The 26,257-nt window shown below is 34.4% G+C and overlaps 1 long non-coding RNA gene across 1 annotated transcript; it reads right to left on the bottom strand.

The window, feature by feature from the left end:
• Positions 1-319: 319 nt before the first annotated feature.
• Positions 320-11,707, bottom strand: LOC119076558. The gene is made up of 3 exons (XR_005087650.1): positions 11,521-11,707; positions 3,217-3,221; positions 320-333 (listed from the first exon to the last, which is right to left on the bottom strand). It is a non-coding gene; the product is annotated as an uncharacterized LOC119076558 (long non-coding RNA).
• Positions 11,708-26,257: the final 14,550 nt, after the last annotated feature.

The raw sequence follows: 26,257 nt of genomic DNA, 5'->3' as shown, positions 1-26,257 counted from the left end.
TTGTCTTATCTAACCGAATTTCCGATACAAATATTCGAAGTAATAGATCTCGTAACAATCACTGTGAGTTACTTTACACAAGTGAAGTGACAGATTTTGTTGCGATGTTATTTGCCATTTCTAAAATGTTGAAACCTAGTCCCAAAGTTTTGCCTCGTCGTTACCCCTCGATTCGTCTGGTGTATGTATATTTTCAAGATATATACCCAAGCCGGTTGTATATACTATACTACACATAAATATCAATTTATTGGAATGTAAGATTATTTCCGGCAAAACGTTATTACAATAGACGACAATTTATACTTTGATTGGTTTTAAGAATTTTCTTGTCTGTAAAACGGTAAACGCAACCTCACAATAATTTTAAAACTCCGGAATTTAATCGAAAGTAAATCAAGTGTTAACGCGATGTTATGTACAATGATTTTTTTTTGTTGTTTTCGTGGCTCCCTTCAACGAGCAACGGATATTGGATTAAAAATAACAAAACAATAAAGCATTTAGGGTCGAACAACTGGCCCCGTCGAAAATTCCCATTCATTGTAAATTGATTCGAAAATGGATGTCTCGTAAATTTAAAGAAAATCTGATTAAATATTCCCGAAACGTTTACCACTTTTATTTTTCAATGAGAGATTTCCATTTACGAAAGCTATTATGCTCAAGTCCTTTCACAACAAATTTCAATTCAATTCATTATGTACATAATAATGTTTATGTGTGTGTGTGTGGCTCCTCGGTTCGGTAGATGATAATAATTGATGTTAATCTTTAACTTTTTCACCGCAATAACAATGTTGCCCATAAATAAAATGAAAAACAATGAAAAAGTTTCTTTCTTTCGTTTTTGTATATTTTCTTCTACGGCCCTTATTATATCAGCCATAGATGGATAGGGTGGATCAATTTTATGGAGAGGGAGTCTTCGGTAAAGTAATAAACTTTCGAACTGAGATCTTTAAAAATAGGATCATTAAATAGGTCGCTCTATTGGGCGTCTTGGACACTATATGCACAGAATGCGAATAGTCTTTCTTCGACATTATTTACAGGTGCCTCCTATTAATCTCTCCTGGTTAGAAAGGCTATTGGTAAGAAAGGATGATGTCATAAGATGGGATGAAGGCGAAGAACGAAGTGCAACAGAGTAAAAAAAAAACCTATGAATGTCCAATGTCATTCACTTCCAGCTGCTTATGTAGACTCAAGGAAATTATTTTCAAATACTTTTTAGTTGGATGGACTTTATTTGTAATTTCGATGAATTGGCTACTCTTTACTGTACACCCTTTATGAACTAAAAGTTATGTTACTTCCGGTTCGGTTTTGAAAGAAGCAATAAGCAGAATGAATTAGTTAATTGGATTTAACCTGCCCTGAGGCTGAGACGGGTTTTTCATCCATCCACTCTAACCCAAAATCAACTACGTTGCGCACATTACACTCGCCAAACTATGAAAACACTGAATATCGGAAACCACACTTTTTTAGTTCTCTCTCAGCAGACCTTGCAAACAGGTCTAGGGATCCAGGCGATGTTTTACCTAAATGGTGGAGTTTGTTTATGTTATTCGTCAAAGAGAGAACTTTGATACGAAGGCGGAGTTTACTCTCCGTATCAACGAGAAGTGTGATGCACATCGAGCGATCAACTCGCTCGGCTTTATATCGCGTATTTTCGGTTTCGTTTTTATTCTCATTCTTCTTCTATACATTCAAGTTCAGCCTTGAACGACTTTGTCTCGACGAAACATACATACTTATGCAAAAATTATTCTCTCGGTATACGAATTCACACGTATACTGTAATTTCATGGTTTCAATTCAAGTGATGCAAATAACTATTTATGTATCAAGTCAAAATACATTCTCCAAACCAATAAGTACAGTCAAAGTAAACTAAAGATGTGTCGAGGTGAAATTTCGACACAACCCTACTTTACTGTTTTGACGTGGTCATCGTAAAACCGTCAATGTGACCGATGTATAAATAGACCAGCTGGTAAAAACGTTTAGACACAAATTTCGTCGACTTTAGCTGCAGTTTATTTTACTCGCGAAGACCATCTCAAACGAGGAGTTGTGACGCTAGTATCTGTGGAAGACGACCAGTTTCAGGAAGATAGCTCCGACTGACAAAAATTATTATTTTTCTTATTGCGCGGAAATAGCGGCTCAAAAGTAACTAGAATCTACATCTCTTTCGAAAACGTTTGCTACGGAAAATAACTGAGGAGATTCTCTCCAAATCGAGATGTCCATGACTAACATATGCGATGCCTTCAAATCGATTCACCCTAATTGGAGTATAGCATGCATTGTATAAGAGGACTTCGGTAACAACAGATGAACAGTAAAAAAAAACGGTAACAATAGAATGCCGAACGTGCTGAAATTAAAATAATCGTCACGTTTTTGGTCAAACATTCTCTGAATGGAAATTTAATGTATTATCTGCGGCATAATGTAACATTTTCATAACAGTTAAGACGGTCATATGGACACCGACCCATAACGTAAAGTTAGACTTAAAGACATTATGTTTTCTTGTGTGGATGTTGTGTATAAACAATGGCTTACACTTATAGTGAACCCTCACAGTTCTTCCATACCCTTCGTCACAGTCATTTTATCTGAAAAATTTAAAAAGAAAGCCAAAAAGTACAGTTCAGAAGTTCTGTATTTTTTCTTCCTTCGTCTTCGTTCGCCCATCGAAAATAATTTGACACTGGAGGATTACATGGGTAATGTAGAGTAATGGGATTTTTTTGTTATTGTTCTCATACAGCCCAGTGTCTCAAGTTATTATTCTTGTTTTAGATGGTGCTAAGCCGAATGGATATTGTCAACTTTGGGATAATTTAAAAAATATTTCTTCGATTGTTCTTTAAAGTGGTTGGGCTACCAGTCGATATTACTTTGTTCGTTTGATGTTCATCGCAATAATAAGAAACATAGTAATGGAATGGGTGGATAGGTAGATATGCTTGGGATGGGTTTCTCTTAGGTTGTGTTGAAGCTTCAATATAACATATCCAATTTTATGTAAGTACTGATAACAAAGGCATCTTTACCAGTGTGCCTCACAAAAATGACTAGTTAAATTTTCTAGGTTATGGCCCTCACTAAGCGAAATCGAGAAATTGATTTGTTCCTGATGAATCTTGGAGTTACATACTTTGCTTACCTAGTAAATGTTGCATTCTTTCAAACGATTTCTGAATGAATATAAGCCTTTGTGGAAGCTAAGACAATAGAAACATCGTTATTAGTATTGGTTTCTTTCGGATCGATTCACATTTACGTGCACTGAACTGACCTATATCCCCATACTAAGCCCTAATCCAAGAATGTAAAGAGTAACCAAATTGAAGCTTCAATTACTTACAGACATGAACATAGCGGCAGCGGTATTCGTGACGCAGTTGTCTATCCGTAAAAATCGAAGCAGCCAAGGCAGCCAACACAACATTTTTTTAGGCAAATTTTCGTACAAATTGATGCACTTGGACATCTCGAAGTTAATCATAATTTTTCCCTCGATTTACTTCTCATAAACGAGACTCGGTAATTCACGTCGTGAGTGCGATGCAGAATTCGAATTTTCAGAGGATGAACAAATGAATTTAAAAAAAATAATTTCAACGCACTCTGATACGGTGAATTTAACACTGTATTTGGTTTTAAGGTAACGGCGTCGATACCCATTACTTATATGGAGCTTCATATACCATATTTTTTGTTACATTTTTCTTTTGGTAAAATGTTTGCGTTAAGGTGCAGAAAGCATAACCAAAAGTCATCATCGATACCCCAACTGCGGCACCTTTTCCTCATTTGGTGGTGTATTTGCGGGATTTTCTTCCACGAACGTATCGGTGGTGGAGCATATTAAATCACAGCTCAAGTGACAAAACACCTTGCTCGCAAATCAATACTTCTATGGAACGGAAGCGGCTTTATATTTTCGTCATTCAAATAACACTCGAATTCATCTGAAGATAAATCTCTTTTTTTTCGTGTGTCTGAACTTTATGTGCCTACCTACCTACCTGCAACGTCTATTTATGTATACATCATTGACATACATAAATGGAAAATACTTGATTGGAATGAATGTATTTTTCTGTTTGTAATGAGTTCTGTTTGTATATTATATGGTATCGTTGAATCGATTCCAGTGATTCTCGATTACCTGGAGGGCATTTGCAATACGACAAAGATGAATCTAAAAAAGAAACGAGGAGCACATAAGCCTAATAATGACAATTCTATTGTAATGTGGTACAAATTGAGTATTCCGTCATTGTTTGATTTTCTTTTCTGTTTTTTTCTGAATTCTGAAAACGAATGTTAGGTTATTCATAACATTATACGTTGTCGGTGGATATGTATTGATGTGGTTCTGAACTTATGTTTTCCAAACATATTTTTATTCCGAATTTTTGAATAAAATTTTTCTTCTTCTGTGCTGAGCTGTGTTGGATGGTGTATAATACATATATGTGTAGGATGAATTGGATGAATGCAAAACGTGAAAAATCTTATTATAAATATTTATCCAGCATTTATATGTCAATTCAATGTCTTTTGAGATGAAAAGTGGTTTTTTGAGCATAACAAAATTCAGTACGTCTGTTACTGATAGGATTTGTTAGAATATTTTCTTCGTTTTCGTTTTTTATCCGAATATTATATTTCGTTTCCATTCTAACGGTTTGTTGTCAAACAACGTTGTTTATCAAAAATATTGAACATTTTTAATTGAAGATTAGAACATGGGAGGGAGTCTAATTTGGAACGTTTTTTTTATCCAAATGTAAATCACTGTAAATCATTTGTCAACAAAGTATATATGGGAGACGAGAAGACGAAAATATTTGTCTTCTATTCGGAATTTTATTATTTGCTCAAATTTTGCATTACACTGAAGTGCTTCTGTCATAATAATGAATGGATGGTAATAAACGAACGTTTTTGGTTGAGCGTTAAAAATAATTCAATTTACCAATATTTTCGCTCAATTGGTACCAATTTTCTGAAAATAACGGTCGAGTGCCTAATAATATTAATTTGTAAAAGGAAGATATCCCAGAAATATTACGCTCGAATATAATTTTCCAATAATGAATTATTAAAAATGTTGTATTGATGGTCAGCGAGCCTTCAGTAATAACGTAGCATTGCAGAAGGTATGACCAGAATATTGAAAAGTCTGAAAAGGCGTTAAAATGACAAAAACATTGTGGATTATTCGGTCTGGACAACTTTTGTACTTAAACATAAAATGTGTGCATCGGTAGGACGGACGTTGAAAAAGATTTCATCAAAAACATAATACGAAACGCCAAAACGTAGGCTTTAATTTTAGCTGAGTATCGATTGCTGTTAACAATGATTTCTCGGATCAAACATTCTTCTCTCGTTTCTTGAGAGCACTCGTTATTTCCTTGAAAAGCCTGAATTTGTACGGATTTTATTGTATTTTTGATATCTATTTACAAAAATCCTTTTTGAAAAATGTACGACGAAAATAGTGACCACACACGACGTAGCTTTCAATAAAAAAATTGATTTGTTTGTAGAAGGAGTTCTGAAATAAGTCAGCTCTTTGCTTAAATTTGCTGAGTTTCATGGACAAAACAGATGCGTTGTTTCTAGGCTGATGCCATTCCTTATCCTTATTCATGTTGACTATTCGCACGCGCGTGCAAATAGCCATTCCACACTGTTGAAGAATATTCGCACGCTCGTGCAAATGGTCAAATCAAATGAATTGTCAAAGTGTAATGGCTATTAGCACGCGCGTGCGAATAGCCACAGCGTTTATCAGTTAAAAAAGACGTTCTGGGTAACAGTAATAAATGTCTTGTGTGGGGTAATTTAGCAATCTTTGTGACCCTACAGCTGCAGAGCTGTTTTGAAAATCGTGAAAATTGAGGTTTTTTCTCCGTCACTGCAAATACGAATGTAGCACTCTTACGGAGAACTATGATGTCTCTAACATTTACTTTATTTAAAAAAAATTAAGATCAATCATTTTTAACTTACCAGTGGACATGGACAGCTTACACGTTCGGGGATTCTGTATCATTAATAAACATCGCACAAACACCGAACATAATTGTTTCCATCGCTTGCTCGTAGTAGAGAACCACGAACAAAAGATAAATTTGAATTGCGCTTCAAAATAAACAACAAATTCCACACAAAAATATTATTCGGTTCATATCACTATCATACAACGAGCTATATGAAACCGTGCAACCGTTGGTTGTTTGTTTGCTAGAGTCTTTCATCACCGTATATTTATTATCCGACAGTGGATCAGTACTCACATGCTATGTACGATTCGTTCAACCGTTAAACCATTGAAACGTAAAACGTAAACAAGAATGCCTCATCCCGACCGAGCTATTGAAAGCTGAAAGAATATAAATGGTGAATGCGACGCAGTAGTTTCAGTAAATTTTTGGGTTTTTTAAATTTCAAAGATGAAAGGGAAGTCAACTCTTCCAAACACCAGCTACGAACTGTTCGGCTACACCACGACATGCACGACATGTCATCACTGATACCACACAAAGTACCGGTAATTAAAGCACGTTCAACAGTTCAATGAGTTCGTTACAAAATCTTGTAGTTTCTCATTTTGCAAACATTTTTTTTGCGTTACCAATACTCTCTCTAGCAAACAAACTTAGCAAACAAACTCTCAGCCTTCTGTGTCAAATTCACACCCTATAAATAATTTCTTTATGTTTTGGTAACATGAACGCAGTTGACAAATCAATTAAACCAAATCCAGTGATCCATGAACTGCCTAGATATATATACCTTGTAATCTATTCAACAAATTCGTTCGATATATGGCTTCGGCCGAGACAGCAACGTGTTTTATTCCTTGTAGATAGATTTCTCTTACTACAGTATACAGTATTTATTATACAAACTACAAACACTACTCTGCATTTTCACTGACTATGCTGCATGTAAATTCCAAAGGCTACTGGATTCTTTCACTGTTTGTTTGCTGCAAAAAAATCGAAGGGGAATTAGTCAGGAAACCCACAAGATTTTTGTAGTAATTATATTCTTCATACAAAATAGAACAATTCTGCGTTCACAGAATTTATTTTCCGATAATTAAAATATTTTTAAAAACCATTTAATGATTTTGCATTACTTTCTATTAAATATTCAAAAAGGCTGTCAGGAGACTGTAAGTTTTTTAGAACAGTTTAGAACTTTCATTTACTAACACATATAAACAATAACAAAGCCACATCGGAGCCATGTCATAACATAGCCGTTTGTTGTTGTTGCTAAGTTAAATTTGATGTGAGTTTTATGGATTTTCATTTCAATTTAAAAAAATATAAAATTGCGTTTTTTTTCGTATATTGCTGAAGGATTAATCTTCCTAAAATAGGTCTATTTATCAAAATAAATTATAAAAATTGGCTGTTTCCTGACTAATTAGCTTTGTAGCAAAAGAAAAACTGAACAACTTTTTAGAATAAAATTTCGCGGCCTGTATGTGTTAAACATACCTACCACCCACACACCCACATGTGTATCTAAAACGGAACATGTTCTTGTCATTTGTAATGAAATTACGTGCAAATCACATTGATAGTTTCTTGGAAAACATTCATGGCATGTGCTGAGTTATTTGACAGTTTGCGATTTCCGCTTGTAATATTACATTTTGAATAATGCAGATCATTATTATTGTGTTTGGATACGTGGATGTGGTAGTGGTATGTATCTGAAGTCTGAAGTCACATTTCATATATTTGACAAAATAATTTATGAAAATCAACAGTTGCTTTAGTCGAGATTGTTAAATTGGTTACAGAATCATTGGAATGCCACATTTCTGTTGTCAAGTTTGAAAGGGACAATTCAAATGGACAAGAAGGGCTTTAGGGAATGGGTGAATCCATTAAGTCCAATATCAACTAATGGAATTTAAATAAATTCACAAAAATGCAAAATGTGAAACTTTAGGCGTGTTTCATAAGTAGGTAGAGAGTAATGCTAAGGTTCTGGGCGACGATTCTCGTACTTTCGTACCTCAAAATGTCGTAACTTGACAGTTGTGTGTATAAAATCCCATAAGAACTCTCATGTTACGAATTCTTATAGTTAAAAACGTATGAGAACGCACTGAAATACTAGGTTCGTGAGAGAAATAACCGAAATAACCGGTTATTTTCGATGGAACTTCAAAACAAGAAATCTATTACAACCCTGTAAAACAGCGGTGTTTATTGGCCTTGGCTTTGCCTCGGATCAACAAAATTCACAAGAAAACTCTACTTTTCATCTTTTTATCCCTAAATATTAATATGTATTATCACATACGCGCTGTGTTCGGATGTCAAAATTACTTAACTAGAAGTTTAATTCAAAAATTACACTTCAGGTCTATGTTGTTGTCTCGTTTTCGCTTATGTGATAAAATAGAGTACACACTTGTCACTATCAGTCTCGGCAAGCCTCGACTTCTTCGTGACAAGTGTGTAATATATATTACACATAAGCGAAAACGAGACAACAACATGGACCTGAAGTGTTATTTTTGAATTATTCTTCTAGGTAAGTAATTCTGACATTCGAACACCGCGCGTATGTGATGAAATCCATTACATTGCAGGGGTGTGTAAGAACTACTGAGTGCGCAGGCTGTGTTAAACTCTAAGCTGAAATAACTTTGTAGGCGAATCTCTGATCTCTCTGCCATGGTTTGAGAAGATGAAACTTTTCACTTATCTAAAGAGAGTGTATGACCGAAGCCATTTACAATAATTTCATACTCCCGCAAATGTATACCAAATCACGAATTGACATTGAGCGTTACAGTCTTGGTTTACAGTGAATATATTTTCCATGATTCGCAATATAACTTATGTATACTGTCGCGATTACAGTTCACACACACCCGAATATTATATATGCATGTAACGTCGGGTATTATTGAATTTTCCGAAGGATCTCTTTTAGTGAAAATGAGAAAAAAAAGGGAAAAACGAATAAAAATTGTCTGAACACAAATTGAAAATATGTTTGAACGAACATGCTTGACTTGCATCTCTATGGAAAAGAAATAGACAAGTTCCATGTTAATGGTGAAATGTTGCTTATAGATCGTCGAATCATTTATTTACTTCTTTCGAACGATATTTAGAGTGGTATTTCAAATTGATGGAAATTTGCGATTGAATTTAATTTTTGAATTTTATTGAAAGTTATTTATTTCGCTGTTGCTGAAAAGGATTATGATAAAAATAAAATGTAAACTTGAGGAATATTGCATTCATTTTGTATATTAAATAAGCTCTCCAAATATTTTATCGGAATAAATCAATTCTACACCCTCCTGCCAATTATTCAATTCAGTCGAGTGTTTAGGAAAATATTCAATCAAAATTATATGGCGAATCCACATGAATTCGAATATGACGAAATTCAAAACTCAACCATTGTCCCGATATTTATACAAAATTAAAAGTCCGCAAACCTCGATGTTTCCTTTAAATGGCAGGTTTTTTTTTGAAGTAGCATTCCTCTTCGACCATCAATTTTGCTGTAAGCCAGCAGTATTGTGCAAATGCAAAAATTTAGTGCAGTCGACCGGAGTACATACTTTAATTGTTGGTTTTTAAGTCGCCCACAGTTTCAAAGTTACTTATATGTCGAGCGAGCTTTGATTGAGGGTGCACGACTCTTTGCGGATTCTACCCGCTTATCCTATTCCATTCTGTATAGAGTTGGCAAAAGAATCGAAAAAGAAATAGTTTGCATGAATTACCGAAACCGAGAGAACGAATGAAATTTAAAAATTCAATTTTTCATTGAAAAGTCTGTGCTTCGTCCGAGAGAAGCCGAAAAAGACGAGTCAAAAATTAAAAAATTGCAATTTGGCACAACAGGCCTTCAACAAAAACCAAGTCAAGGACCTTCTAGCAGAGCCGATTTTCGCGAAATTTAAAACTCAGGAAATTTTCTTAGTCGTCTGGGGCTCAGTAGTGTTTCATTGTTGTCCCATGAAGGACGGATATGTGCACAGACTCTCGATATCACTATTAAAGGTAAGACTCTTCTAAATTCTACGTTTCAATGAAATGTGACACCTGAAATCATTCAACTAACTAAAATGAATATGCATGCGAATGAAGAGCGACGAGACGACTTAACATTTTTCCTCGCTATGGTAAATAAGTAGCCACAGCCACATTAAGTCAAACACAATAAATTATTATCAAAAAAAAAATTGTTTTGAAGAAAAATCTCCGTTACATTAAAACCTCCATCCATTCCAGTGTTTCATTTTTCTCAATAGGTTCCAGGTCATAAATAAAAATTTTTGAGTATATTATCCCCGATCCTATAATAAATACCCTCCGGAAAAAATAAATAATAATTTTACTCGATTCTGGTCAAATAGAGGAAAAAGAAAATCCAAGCAGAGCAAAGAAAGAAGAAATGTGTGAGAAACACTTTAGCGTTTAAATATTATACATAAAAAGAACATTCAACCGTATCCATCATACATTTTTATTTTCGCACGTTTTCTATTGTATTCTGGGTGGAAGACTATGCCAACAAGAACCAAGAGTATAATATAACAGAGCTTATAGTTCCACTGACTGGTTTATCTCATCTCATGCTATATACAGCGAATCGTGTAGCTCTCTGTCTATATGGGGAAGGTGTGTGTGGATAAATATCTCAAAAAAGATACAAGCGAAAAAATAAAACATTATTCAGCATTTTCCTAAAAGGAAAACGACGTTTATTCTTCCTCAGAGCGGGTATTGAATAATTTTCTAATAAAATAATATATGACTCAGTATTTTTCACAGAAAAAAAAGAAAATAAAAATAAATAAAAAATTTATTCCTCATCATACATATAGTACTGGGAAATTATACTGGTTTCAGAGATTGATTTGAGTTTACGAAACAACGCCGAATGTCAAACTACCGCTTAGCTATGGGTGCTGATTTGTAGAGATATTTATTTATTTATTTTTTATTTTTCATCGTTTATAGACCAATTAACAGGCCGAAGCCCAATAATAAATCAGTCTTATACAAATCTTAACAATTAGAAAAAAGAAAGAAATACAAAAATAGAAGACCTTATACTACTAATAAAATTCATTCATAATAAGTATATGTAGATGGGAGGAATAAACATTAACATTTTCAACCAGATTACAAAGTGCAGGCGAATAATACGGTATCTTTCACCAAGTGAACGTGTTTCTCACCAGCCTTTTAAACGTGTTCAAACTTACGTTTGTCCTTCTAATATCTAAGCTATGAAAATGTGAGTCATGATTTCGCTGCAACCTATAGATTGAAGAAAATTGGTATACTAGTTACTAGGTATTCATTTCTCATGAACTTATTTTGGTAAGTACGATTCGCACATGTGCTATTAGATTCGATATTCCGACTTTGTGCGGTAATACTTTACTTCATTATCCGCATTTTTCTGCAAGACTAGAAAGCTTTTTATGACGTAATTCACGCCGTAAGTGTGCCTAAAATTTGAATTTTAAGTGAACGATTCGATGAAAAAGTGAACAGAAAAGTACATTTCAACACTTCCTTGTATGAAGATGACGTTACGTTAGAAAGACCTCCGCACTTTCCACTTTGAATTTCGACCGCACTTACGTCGTGAATTAATGAAACCAATCTCTTAGATAATTTTGAAAATATAACCGGTTATGTTTCTTGTTATGTTTTGACATAATCGTCCTCGTCGTTTTGTAAAGAGAGCATCACTCTGTACTACAAATACTTTGTGAACATCGCTCTCTTCAACAAACATTTTGTAAACAGAGCATCACTCTCTTCTACAAATACTTTGTGAAAGGTAACATAACTGTCTTTAACACTTTGTATAAGGAAATAAAACTCTCTTCTACAAACACTGTAAAAGGAAGCATTACTCTCTTTGTATAAAATACTTTGTAAAAGAAAGTATAGCTCTATTCTACAAACACTTCGTAATATACATAAGTGCTTGTAGAAGAGAGTGATGCTTTAGGCCCAAAAGTAGTTCACCGTTTAGGGTCTGCGTTTGGAAAATGCACATGCGCATATAGAGAGTTCTCCCTCTGCGCATGCGCGATATCAAAACGGTGTCCTAAACGGAGTGACTGCGATTATACGCAGGTATATAAGTATGGTTTTCACTCAACAAAAGTCGAGTAAACAAAACAAAAATTGGAAAAATGCAATTTTGTCTCTCACGCTGAGTACTTTTTTGGTAGGTGGAAATCAAGCCTTAGCGATTATATTTTAATGCTAACTTTATTAATTATATCACGAAAAGTTTTCCAGTTTAGCGAAAAAGTGCGAATAGTGAAAAAAAGGCTATTCGTAGAAAAGACGATTAGTCTTTATTTTACAGTTTACAGTTTGTGCGATTAGTCAAATAAAAACTCTGTGTGAAGACCTTTTTCGGTTTTTTATAATTCATTTTGATAAGATGTCGACCACCCACAGATTACCACCTAATAGGTGACCTTACGCATTCAGTTGGAAGGGCTGACATTTGGGGTTTATCAAAATGTCAGGATTTCGCCCATTTCAAGGGAATGCGTTGAGCCTACGGCTTACGGGTATCAATAATATTCAATATGATTCAATATAAAAAAAATCGAAATTTTGATAAAATTGTAGATATCGCCACAGCATGTTTTATTTTAATTTTTCAACGTTTTACGACCAACTAACGGGCCGAAGCCCAATAACAAGTCAGCCGACTTTTATTCGCCAAACTACTCCTTTATAGTTTATTGAACTTAAACATAATAATAACAATGTGCAATAACAGCCCACGGAGGGAATAGAAGCGAAACTATTAGTAGAGTAGAATACCAATTATCGTAACAACGCTTTTGCCGGTAAATCGTGATAAAGCTTTATTAACTCAAGCTCACTTGACTTAAACCGATTCAGTCAGCTTTCTTTTGTTTACAAATCTGACAATCGGTTTAAAACTGTTTGCGGTTGAGTTTCGAACTTAGAGTAATTAGAGTGGTCCCGACATCAGTTTGTATAAGATTCACATTTCGTACAATTTTACGTAGAGCTTTTACTAACACATGTAGGCGTTGACAATTTTGATAGTTGTCAGTTTTGTATCTTCTAAATCGCGTACCTCTATTTTGAAATTTTGTTTGAAATCATTCGCAATAATAATAATTAAATATGGTGCAAATGTGATTCATTACGGGATGCCAAAGTAAAGGAGTCAAGGGCAATGCCTGTTCATTTTTCCCGTGATTTTATGCGCTTAATAAAAAATTGCGCGAGTTGCATTTGTTTGTTGATTTGTAGTTTTCCTTCAAGAGACCGATTGCCCAACTAATTTGCTGCATAAAACAACACGGGTCAATTTCTATTATTTTCGTTGTGTTAAACCTGTTAAACACAATGTGTTTGTTGATATCAGTTCATATCAGTGGTATGTAAAAGGTTCACATTTTAAAAAGAATCCTTCTCGCAGGCCGATTTAAATTTTTTGCGCTAATTTGCCCACCAATATAGTAGGGAAAAACCCACACTACCAAATATTACGTATTTCATGTCGGGACCACAAATTTTACGTAATTCTGTTCGTAATTTCCTCTCTAGGTATAATTACTCTAAGCTCTAAGGTTTCGAACAGAAATATTAAAGTAACTTAAACAATAGCAAAGTAAGAAATAGTTATTTGTTCAACGAGGGAAGAAAAGTTGGAAAAGTGTTGTTTGTTTGCTGCGCTATGGCCAAAAGTAACTCCGAGATAAACACAACGTTTCTCACTACAAAGGCTATCGTAGTTCCAGAGGAGTAGAGAAAATGACTATTTTTCTGCCTGAGTTGTGAAAAACCCATTGATAAAATTCACAATGAGAATATCTTTAGTTCTGACTGGTTTCCTTTCTTTGTGAACAAATGAAACAGTAGCAGCCAACACAGTTGCTTTATCTTAGTTATAAAATCTGCAAATTTCTTTCAGGACAATTTTTGGAAAAACATTTTTCCAATTTTTCCCTTCTTCCTTATTTTTTCCTGACTTTCCCAATAAATATTTTCGAGATAATTTAGGAAAATAGCTTTTCAAAAATTTAACCCATCTTTTTGGAATGATACAATTGATGCAATAGTAGCTTATGTTTTATACTGCAAAAGTAATTCATTACAGGAGCCTCATGTCATGAGGTAACATTTTGATGATGAAAGCAAATTCAACAAGCAACAAGTTTGAGTTTATTTAGAGAACTGCTGGTTCCAATAGTAGTACCTGGCCTGGCTTCTTTACCAGAAAACGATACAAATACAGGCCGCTCACTCTAATTCCGGACTCCTTATTAAGGAATTAAGGAGGTTTCAGCTCAAAAATAAGGAGAAATAAGGAAATTGTTAATTGAAATTAAGGAAAAATAAGGAGAAAAATAAAAATTTTTCAACTTAAAATTTTTGCTATTTTACAAATTTAACGAATTTGTCATGAACTGTAACAATACTCTCTCTAGCAACCAAACTCTCAGCTCTCTGTGTCAAATTCACACCTTATTTCTTTGTATTCTACATTTTGACTGACTACGTTGTAATCTAAATGTAAATTCCAAAGAGAGGGTATTGACTGTAAGTGTCTGTTCGAAAAGTAAAAAATCGGTTTTTAATGTTTTTTTGAAGTGTACCGAGTTTACTCGACTTCGGGCAACGAAAATTGATATTTATCGAACCAAATAGGGTGTGTATGGTATCGTTCGAAAGTTTAGTAGTCTATAGACTAAAGATTGCAATCAATATTTGCACATACCAATTTGATTAGCAGAGGCCTTAGGTTCGAACTGTTTCACGCCGTGAAATTCACGGGGGTGCACAATTTTTTTTATATATATTTTGTCCGACACCTTGTGATGGGATCTTTTCAGAATACTTTCATCGGATTTTTATCTAAGAAATCCTGCTGAAAGCTTACTTGGGTCACTTATTGTAATGGAAAATTCAGTAGGCACTATGCTACTAAGCTTGCAATAAAACAAAGAGTCATGGGGTTTTATTTCCATATGATGCGATTGTCCACTTTTTTTGTTATGGGTAAGTTTCGCAGAACTCTTTTATTGCAAGCCTCCAATTTCGATTGAAGATCGACCTTATTTTCGAATATAAGTTCCTAACATTTTTGTCTCTTGTGTCTCTTGCTTTAATTATATCGAGAAAAAAAAAAACATTTTTGCAACCCCTTTTTGAAGGAATGCCATTTACTTTGGCTTGGCCTCTATAAGTCCGAAAACAGTAAATTTAAAAAAAAATGTGAAACAGTATCTCTTAGAATTGAAAGGCGCATAAATGAGTCATTCCATTCCATTTTAGAAACCTTTGTCTTATAAGTGATACTCGAGAAAAAAACATGGTAAGTCCAGTAAATCAATCATATTGGAATGACAATGCGCCACCACTTCACTTTTCTATTAGAGTTCTTTGTGTTAAATAATAAAAGTAATTTTAAAATCAATATTTGCCGCGCAGCGATTTTTTTTAAATTAATTTTTGATTTTCTGTCAGTAAAATTTGCGAAAAATAAGGAAAATAAGGATTTTTTATCAAAATAAGGAGGAATAAGGAGGTTTTCATAAAAATAAGGAAAATCAAGGAAATAAGGATGTGTGAGAGGCCTGTACAAATATTGCCAACTGCTGGCATTTTGTCAGCTTGAGCTTCGAGTTTCAATTGTAATGAAAACGTTCAGCAATAAAATCTTCTCCACCACAATCGAAAGTTTTTCACTTGATTCGGTTAGTCCTGCCATTCGACTTTGCATTCACATCCCAAAAATTCGCTGCAAAAGTTACAGACGAAGTAAGAAGAACGGAAAAAAAAACTAAACTCAAAATCGCTCCGGTCTCATTAATGGTAAATTTATGCGGTTAGCAAAGATGTTATCATTATGCCGTATAGTTCGTTGGAGTGGTTTGGTTTTCGGTTTGCGTTTGTTGTTCGTCAGGAATTTAATTTAAAATGCGGTTACAGCGTTCCATACTTATGAATCTAATTGAAAGAAAAAAACTAAAAAAACATTTTTGCTAATTATGATTTCATTAAAGACAGCACCATAAAGTGGGTTTCTATTAAAATTTCCGTCCGTGCGGTAATTAACTTTAAATAAACATTCAATTATCATGTCTTCAATCGAATATTTTCCATTCATGCCAAACGAATGGAAATAAATTTCGCCAGAAAGCTCCTTTTCGGTAGCTCATATTTCAATTGCTTCATGTAAAAGTCATTTCTTTTCAGACTTCATAAATAATATCCCATAAATGGCACCCCTTATACAATTTAAATCTGAGTTAATGTGACCCCGATGACATGAACTGTATATATAGCTTCATGTCTGACCCGAGATATCATTAAATCTGAACGGATTCATATAACGATCTGTTCAAAAATATTGAAATGGGCTATTGAACCGGGGTGGAGAGCCTCGGTGAGAGCGTATTATGGGATATACGGTTAGAATTATTGGAATGTGTGTGCATGTTAATATACGATGAACGATATTGGTAGTTATTGTTACGAGTGCAAATCAAAAATTTATTGGTGTATGGATAAACTGAAGGTCATGCTTGTGGGGGGTGGAACTTTTTTGTTTGTTCGTATTTACAATGGGTCTTTGAATAATGAATAAATGTTGGTTTTTCATTGAGAATTTCATTAACAGTGGCGATGAAATTATATTTCCATAGCAACGCAGCTGTGACTTCTCATTGTGGAATTTAAAATTTAATTTCAAAAGTTTTTTTTTTCAATGTAAAGTGGATTTCTGCATTTCGGTAATTTAATTGATTTCTTCGTCGCACAGTGTACGAAGTATGCAAAAAAATATCCTTGGACTCCTCTCTCTAAAGTCTTCTTTTTGTAGACCTGTAGTTAATCCTAAACCATTAAGAAGACACTAAATAATGATTAAGGATTGAGTCATTGCTCCACTTGAGGTTCGCGAACAAAATACTGTCATGGCTGCGTAAAGTACTTACATACTGAAATAAATTAACATGCCAGCATTCCCAAAACTCAAGCGGTGTCTCCTATTTAGCGCACATAAATTCACCGAGTCAGACACGATCCATTGTTTGACCATTGTTATTCTGACCAGGAGAACCAGTTCATTCATTAAAATTAAAAGTTTCTAAATGACTTATTTCGCTACTAAACGTCTCAAGTTTCAGTGCGACACAAACATAGACTGCAGTAAACGAAATTAGCTTAGAAACTCTGCTTTCTGAGAATTTGTTAACCCATAAAATCCACTGTCGCACATACGTATTTAAATATCGTCCAAAACCACTTACAGTGGAGGTGTGATGCAAGTACTGTTATCCACTTACAAAAGAACTGATATAGGTGTACGTGACGCTTACAGATTTTTGACACGCAAAAAGATATGCGTACAAATGGCAGCTGATGAGGAAAGTACGCGAAAGTTTTATCAACAAAAATTTTACCCGAAAAATTTTATGAAGAAAATTAAAACAAAACAAAATTGTATCAAAAAACGGACGTTACTTATGAACGTTCCCTAACATAGCTAAACAAAAATTATTGAACTGACAGGCAATAATGTTCGTACTACATGTGATGACATGTGTTACTCTTGCCAGTAAAGTAAGTTTCACTCGATTGAACTCGAAACCTGTCGATATTCGACAACAAAGAAATTTTTGGAATTCAGCAGGAAATCACAAAATAAGTACTATACCGTCGAACCGGAGAAGACGAAGAAAAAAATTAATTCTCGTCACAACCATTCGATGCATAGTGTCGCTGTGAATGAAGTTGTTATGACAATTTAAATTGATTTCCCTGCAGATATTGCTTAAAAAAAAAATTCGATGCAAAATTATATATTGATCGAAATTCATTCATGATACCTACGACACATTTGATCACACAAAAGTTGCTAGGAGAAAATGGATAAAATAATATTGTAAATGCAAAAAATAGTATATTTTAACATAACCCAATACACACAAGGTGTGTACGTCCACCGAGAGCGAAGTTAAAGGGAAGTACACACCTTGTGTGCATTATTGGGCTAATTTAGAGCCAAACCACATCGAAACTTTTTTTGTCATGAAGTGACAGTTTTGACATTGACATATTTAACGTTGTCATTTTTGACATCTGAAAAATGACGTCATAACCTCAATTGAAAAATTGTCTTTAAACAATTAATTTTGAACAATTTTACAGTGTTGTAGTAGCCTTATTGTAATATTTACGATAATATTATTCAAAATTAATTGTGTAAAGAGACGTTTTGTATACAGTTCACGTTTTCAATTGAGGTTATGACGAAATTTTTCAGATGCCAAAAATGGCAAAAATGAGTGGAATTCATCACTCAAAAAAGAACACGAAAAATGATAACATCAAAAATGTCAATGTCAAAACTATAACTTCACGACAGAAATTTTTTATTAACAACCGATTCATTTGTCTCCCGACCGAATCGTTATCTCACATCAATACACTCTCATCGTATAAAATGTGTTTTTTGATTGTTTTTTATATTTTTGTTGTTGCAATACACATTTCACCGGGGTAAGTATATTCATAACCGTTTCATATTGCATGCATGGTACATATAGCAAGTATGTAGTAAATATACCTATTATTATATACTTGTGCACACATTTATAAAATATTCGATTTAAATTGCTATGTTGCATTTAATTTAAGCCTGTTGGGAATGCTTGTATGATGTTTTATAATATTCCAGAAATTTCACCACGCGGATTATGAAAATGTTTTTTTGGAAGTGGATTATTTAGTAACAACACAACCTACCCCTTGGGACACTTTCACATTTTAATTCATTATTATTTCACAGTTTCACATTATGGTTGCGATTATTATCGGGCAAATCATCGTGGCTTTAATGCAGGCCCGTAACTAGAACGAAATATTTGAAGATGTACCGCGGTGTAATAAATACCGCATTTATCAAGACTTTGCATTTACACGATTAAGTCGTCAGTGCAAGACTCAAACTCAATGAATGGCGTTACAAACAAACAATTATATGTAATACAAAGAGATGTTTCATTATTGTGGAAAACAACCTGATAAAGCGAATTGTTTGTGTTTGCGGTTGAGTTTCGAAACCAAAACCGACAATTCAATAATTCAATGTGAAGTCTCGACTTACACACTGCGCTATTGAGTTATTGTCACGGTGAAGCCACACATTTCCCATCATTTGGTCAAAAATGTGCCATCATTCATCAGTGTGAGTCACTGTGAAAAACTGGTTCAAAGGATGTCTAGGCCAAAAATAGATCTTACAGTGAAAATCTTTACGTCTATCTGAAAACAAAATGCAGCAATCTGACTAGTGTCGAGCCCTAAACAGTGCACCTACCTGATTGCGGCCCTGCTTTCAAGATAGCCACAAATGATTCTAATCAAAATGTTAATTGTTGCCAAAGAGTGACAATAATCAGGGTCAGATTGACTACCGAAAGACACTCTTATGAACTACAGGAAAAAGCGCTTTGAGTGAAGGAAAGGCGACAAAAGACGCTCTTTAAGTGAAAAAGGTGTCAAACGGCAGAACGACTGTTACAAGACGCCAGTATAGCGAATTAAATGAAAATCATAAAGTGCTCGTGTAATTTGCCTAGTTGCCGCATATAATGGCCCTTCCGGGCTTGATAATAATGGATAGTCAGTCTGCTTTAAATTTTGTTTCGGCAATATAAGCAAATTGCTTGTCTGTGCCATAAATGTTACAACTGACGTATCGATTTTTACCTTGAAAACTTAAAATAAAACAAAGAAAAAAATCATTTCTCGAAAGTGACGACAGCCCAAGTATTTCGGTCCATTTGCTTTTGGAAAGATATCCTATCTAATGCTAATTCCATCACCGAATGAAAAGAAAATTGCAAACTTGGAATATTTTACTTTTAGAAATGTGTACAGTGGACACTTCTTTCCACATGAGGGTTATAAGTAAAGTGAGGGTGGACATGGTTCGAACATGGGTTAATGCAAATGCAAAGAATGTGGATCGAATTGTCATAGGAATGCTAACCCCTTTAAGTAACAAAGCACACCCAATTTCTACATGTGTGTTTTTGTTTTCGTTGTACATGTAACATACCTTGTTCGGCTCCTGAAAATGACCGAGTGTTTGAGATCGTAGAAATATATGTTCCATTGAATAAGTCACGTGTTGATTCCTGCCTCTCTATATTGTTTTCAACGCTTAGTATCAGGGCCTACTTTTTAGAAACTTTTAGAGAAAATCGAGAAATTCAAGAAACTTTGAGAAATTCAAGAAACTTCGAGAAATTCAAGAAATTTCGAGAAATATTTCTTGAATTTCTCAAAGTTTCTTAAATTTCTCGAATTCGAGAAATTTCAAGAAATTCCAGAAAATTCAAGAAATTCGGGAAACTTCGAGAAATTCAAGAAATTTCAAGAAACTAATTTCTCGAGTTTCTTGAAGTTTCTCGAATTTCTCGAATTCGAGAAATTTTAAGATATTCGAGAAAATTCGAGAAATTTCAAGAAATTCAAGAAATTAGTTTCCAAAAAGTAGGCCCTGCTTAGTATTGAATTAAAACCATTAAATCAGCTACTTCTTTTATTAAACGCTTCATATTGTCTTTGATATCAAATCTTGTATTTCATTTGTTTCAGCAAACATTTCGTGTATAAGACCGCATTAATCAGGGCTGTCGTTTATTTCTGACACCGTTTTCGATAACAGATGACTAATAGACCTTTTAAGTTCGAATGGAGACTAGCTGGTCTGGAAGGATGAATTACAGTTCTTCGATCTAAAAATGACGAGTGTTCATAAAAACTTATAGACTTCATTTCATTCATCTCTCCAGCTCATCTAGCCTTTTTTCGAACTTAAAAGGTTGATAGACTGTTTAGTTGAGGAATTCATTCCATCACACTAGAGCTACACAGATGTTTTTTGTAAAAACTTTTAAAAAACTGAAATGAAAATGAATTAATGAAATGAAGTACTAGATCAACCAGGGATACTTTGTCAGAATATGCATACAAAAATTTGTGTATGCAAAAGCCGAGGTCTTACAATAGAAGGTTACGCCAATCAGTCACTGGGGCAATTACTGCAAAGATTTTGGTACGTTCTGCTGTGATTTCCAAGTAAAATTTTAGTACAATTTCAGTTTTCATAATGAAATGAAGCGAAAAGTAACAAATTTTTTGCGATACTGCCCTAGTGAAAAAATGGGGATTTACGCCGTCAGTGTGCCTAAAATTTGAATTTTGAGTGAACGATTCGATGAAAAAGTGAACCAAAAAATACATTTCAACGCTTGACGTATGAAAATTACGCTACGTTAGAAAGACCTACGCACTTTCCATTTTGAATTTCGACCGCACTAACGGCGTGAATTAGCGTAACCTTCCATTATACGACCGTTTCTAAAATGAAAATCGGTTCCGTTGTATTCAAGCCGATATTACAAACAAACTTATCGTTGATTTTCATGTTAACAAAATGTTACGAACATATAGCCCGGCATTAAAAATGGTAGAATGTGTTTTCCATCACACTTATCCTTTCCACATGGAGGCATGTGTGTTTGGTATGTGTATAAAATACCTGTTCTTGTTTCTTGGAAATTGCCTTGTTTAACTTTTGAAAACAAGCAATAAACACATACTTTGTCGGCGAAAAAATCTAACCAAAATTAAATTAAAGGAAAACCACCCGAAACAACGGACATGAAGAAAAAGTTTTCCAATTTTAAATTTCTTATTTGACACAACATCTCTACGAACACAACAAAACTAGAACACATACCCAACCTCACATATATAGATAGAATACCCGTTTCCCATGTCCATTTTGACAAAGCTACAGTTTCAATTTTGTTTTACAACTATAGTCCAGCCATCGCCAGCCATAGTCGCTCAGACAGTATGTTCAGAAAGAATACGTTATATAATAACGTCGTTTAGGTTATGCATCATATTTGCGCTGAATAGCACCACTAAAATTTTGCCGTAAGGGATATGAGTGGAAAAAAAACTTTTCTCGGTAACAAAACACGCTCCGTCGGATAGACACAATGTTGGTGAGGTCTTCTCCGATAGTATTTGTAATGGTAGAATATGCATTTTGTACATTTTCAACTGGTTGAATACATTTTAATCCACTCAACGAAGACTGTGTGTATACAATATCATACTCTCTGCACAATCACACGGTGTGTTTGATAACGAACGAATTGATATGAAAATTTCAACCATAAAATATATCAGTAAATTAGATATCCATTCGTGTTCCATGAGTATGTGAACAATTTCCGTTTATCAGTCGCATAGTTAAGAAAGGAAATTGGCCGCAAGAGGATCACTATAGCGGATATCCGTTAAACGAAAAAGAAAAATGTCTTCTTCACCGAGAGTTGGACTTGTTGGATGGAATGGAAAATTGAAATGAATTTTTTGGGAAACGAAATCGTTGGTTGTCATTAGAATTTAAGCAAAGCACAGAAGAGTTTTTTTCGTTGATAGTCCAGATGTTCGTGGTCGTGCTGGACCAACTGGTTCGTAGAAATCTCAGTTATAACTCCCTTTAATTTTGTAATTATCGTACCTTAAGCAAAGAGTAAGAGCAATACCCTGCCTATCAAACAAACTTCGTTTCGACGCTGTCAAAATGCCACCTTTATCCTTTGTTTGTAGAATAGTACACTGTTGACTAATTTTTTATTTTACATGTAAAATGGAAAGGCTACGAAGGCTACGTTGCATTTTTACACTTTTTTTGAAAGAGAATATTTTTTCCGCTGAAGTGAACACAGCAAACATTCATTCTAGTACTTATAATAGCAATGTATCACTAATGTGTCGAAATATTTTCTGTGCTTTTGTCGCCACAAAACAAAAAAAAATTGTTTTTGCATCGAGTAAAATGTTCAATTATGCCTTGGTGACCTAAAGAGACTATGCCCGAATACAATGGAAAGCATAAGAAGTAAGTTTATTTGAATTTTTTCAGTGAAGTTTTGTGATAAAATTTTCCATACATTTTCGGGAAACTGACCTGTCATTTCCCTTTGACGGGCGATTGTTTCCATTTTTAGTCAGCGAAAGATTTCATTGAAACTATGTTTGACTAGTGTCAACACACTTCAAGCATGAGTGTTACTCTAAATAGGGTATTGAAACTTGTCATATAACTGTAAAACACTGTAAAAAACAATTTCATACAACTAGAGAAACACTACCCTTCGCACAATCTAGCCCTTTTTGTACACGTTAGAGAGAAAAGTGAAATTCGACATGTTTTCTGATTTGGGAGTTGTAGTGATTTGTCAGGTGTTCGAAAGCAGTGCTTTCGACAGTTAAATGATAATCTTTCATTTTGACGAATTGTATACTCTTTTGAATACGCCAGTAGGTTTAAGTGCAAGCCCGTTGGTGTTAAAATAATAAATGAAAATAAATAATTGATTCCACAAGAAACTCGTTAAACAAATGAAAATCTAGATTTTCTGAATTTTGTGTAATCACAACAAGAATAAAATATTAAAATCTAGATTTTCATTTGTTAAACAAAACAATTTTTGTGTGGACAACAACTTCCACTCACAAAACAGAAAGCATGTCGAACTTCACTTTTTTCCTTGTAGCAAAATGTCCTAAACGGCTATGATTGTTTGAAATCAAATTTATTTTTGGAACTTCTGTTTACTTTATAAGCTTCTAGTTCGTTTGAGTTTTGAATAAACTTAATTTTAATTACGAAAAAGTTTATGAATTCTCTGTCCTCAGGTACATATTACACATAGTACGGTTATATCTATAACTCGCTAGTAATGTACAAATCTCTTGACTGTTTTTCCATCTTTTAATTTACTTTTTCTCATTTTCTTGATAGAGCAGTTTATATGAAAAATGTGCACTTGAAAAAACTTTCAATTACTCGTCTGGCTCGTTAATATAATATTTTCTACTACGCTTAACATTTTAATTAGCTGCATAGCGTGTTATTGAAAATGAACTCTAGATATCATGTTTGCTGCTTCTCGGATATGGAGGATAGGTGACCGGAATGGCGCACGACACGACAACGTACGCCACACCTCTTTCCTATTGTTAAAAACAATTTGTCAATTTAACGGAGCTAAAACGAAGTCAAAACGGCATGCTTTTTTGACTGCGATTGAAGTGTTAATAACATAAAGGACAGAGCGCTTTGATGGCTTTAAAATTTTGTGGTTATTCGCAATCAACTAAACATAATCACTAATAGTTATGCCAATATGTCAAACGTTGGTATTTTTGAAGGTCTTCGAATCAGAATGACAACGTACTATTTGACAGCGGTCACTACGATGACTCATGCTTGCAGTGCGTTGATAGAATGAATGTTATAAAAGTGTTTCAACACTGCAAACATTCAATTGAAATAGTAACATGAAATAGACTTTCGCTGAACTTGAATCATCCGAAACGTGGATCAATAAAAGTAAAAATATTTTACTCAAAAATGCAAAAATGTTCAATTTTTTTCATTTCAGGCATCAAGAACAAAATAATGAAAACTATATAAAACTGAGGGAAATTTGAACAGATTGGAGGTGGGTTCTCTCTCTTGCTTTCTCTCAACTCTTCCTTTAAAAAAGAAATTCTAAATCCGCAGTCAAACATTTCACCATTCAAAAATAAATGAAACATTTCGTCGGCATCGACTTTTAATTGGTGTCTCTGACCTACCTGCATGATAATACGACAAAATTCAACTCGTATACATTTGAAAGTTTTAGATGTTTTGTTTGAATTTGTTTCTATGAAAAAACATTCCCGCTCGTTTGGGTTATATTTGTTTAGGAAGCATGCCTGAACCAGAGGCGCCGACTTCTAAGGACAAGCGAGGCTCGGGCACCACTACTCGAACGATGAGCACCACTACATCTTTCCAGTTTTACTTGAAAGAGCACCACTACTACCAGATTCGCTTGTTGTATGAGCACCACTACTCCCAAACACAAGTCGGCGTCACTGCCTGAAACAGTTATTAAACAAAAACGGAAACCTGTCCCGTCATCCTCGTCATGCTGGGACAGTTGTGTAGACTTAAACAGATTGTATTTTATACCAAAATGTGCACTTCGTTTCTTTTCACATTTAAAATGGGTTTTATGTGGGCGAACGTTAGATTCGGTATGGAAGCTCTGGCTTTGATGATGAATTGTTCATTCATAACCTGGGCAAATTGCTTTTATGCATTAAAATGCACATGGCGACCCCACTATCCTGTACACATATATAGCTTTTGCAACAATTGCGCTTATAAAATTTATGCTCATATACCTTACGAACTACACAAAGTGTATGGCTGACTGGTTAATGTGCCCTACTGCATATGATTTGTAAGATTTTTATGAACGTTTCCGGGAAACGTATCGAAAATTTAAATTGAATAATCGAAAATTTAGTGCAGGGCGGTAGTGGAAAGGCAACTGAATAAATTGATTTGTTGCTGAATCGTGTATGAGGAGTTGAGATGGATGTGTACATATGTGGTGGATGTATTACGATGATTTATATCATTTTGTTACTACAAACTTCGCAAATTGTGAAATCCGGACTGAGGATTTTTTTTGAGCTTGGACAACACGACAGAATTCAATGAGTGTGATACTTTACAGTCGATAGTATCACACGCTTGACGAGTTGAAGGACGGGTTCTTATACATTTTTAGAATGCCACGTCACAAGCAGCTTCATTTGCTGATAACCTTATCATCATTCAGGTTCATCAAAGCCTTCAGCTTTTTCTTTAAATATGCTCAGAGTATTTACATTAAATTAAATTGATCCCAATTCAATAAGCATATTGTCAGCGTATCTCATACCTAGCACCAAAAGCACCGACACATGTGTTTACATTCCGTTGTGGATGAATCATCTCCATCACTGCTGGCAACCTCAAAACCTTCCATGTGTCCCTTAAAACAATTTCCATTGTTAATTATTTCAGCTGAAAACTTATACAAACTGATATGGAAGGAGATCTCATATAACTGTCGCTGTCGCATAGTGCGATAATTTTAGGTATAACAAGTATCGAAACCCCACCAGGCACAAACATGAAGTCTCATAAAATATCCCCGCACGTATTTGCTGCAGATAATAATATATTCAGAATTCCCTCGCATTAGAAC

Source organism: Bradysia coprophila, unplaced genomic scaffold (genome assembly GCF_014529535.1).
Source record: "Bradysia coprophila strain Holo2 unplaced genomic scaffold, BU_Bcop_v1 contig_232, whole genome shotgun sequence".
Taxonomy (NCBI): domain Eukaryota; kingdom Metazoa; phylum Arthropoda; class Insecta; order Diptera; family Sciaridae; genus Bradysia; species Bradysia coprophila.
Note: the sequence above shows the minus strand (reverse complement) of the source record. Positions and strands in the feature narration are given on the sequence as shown.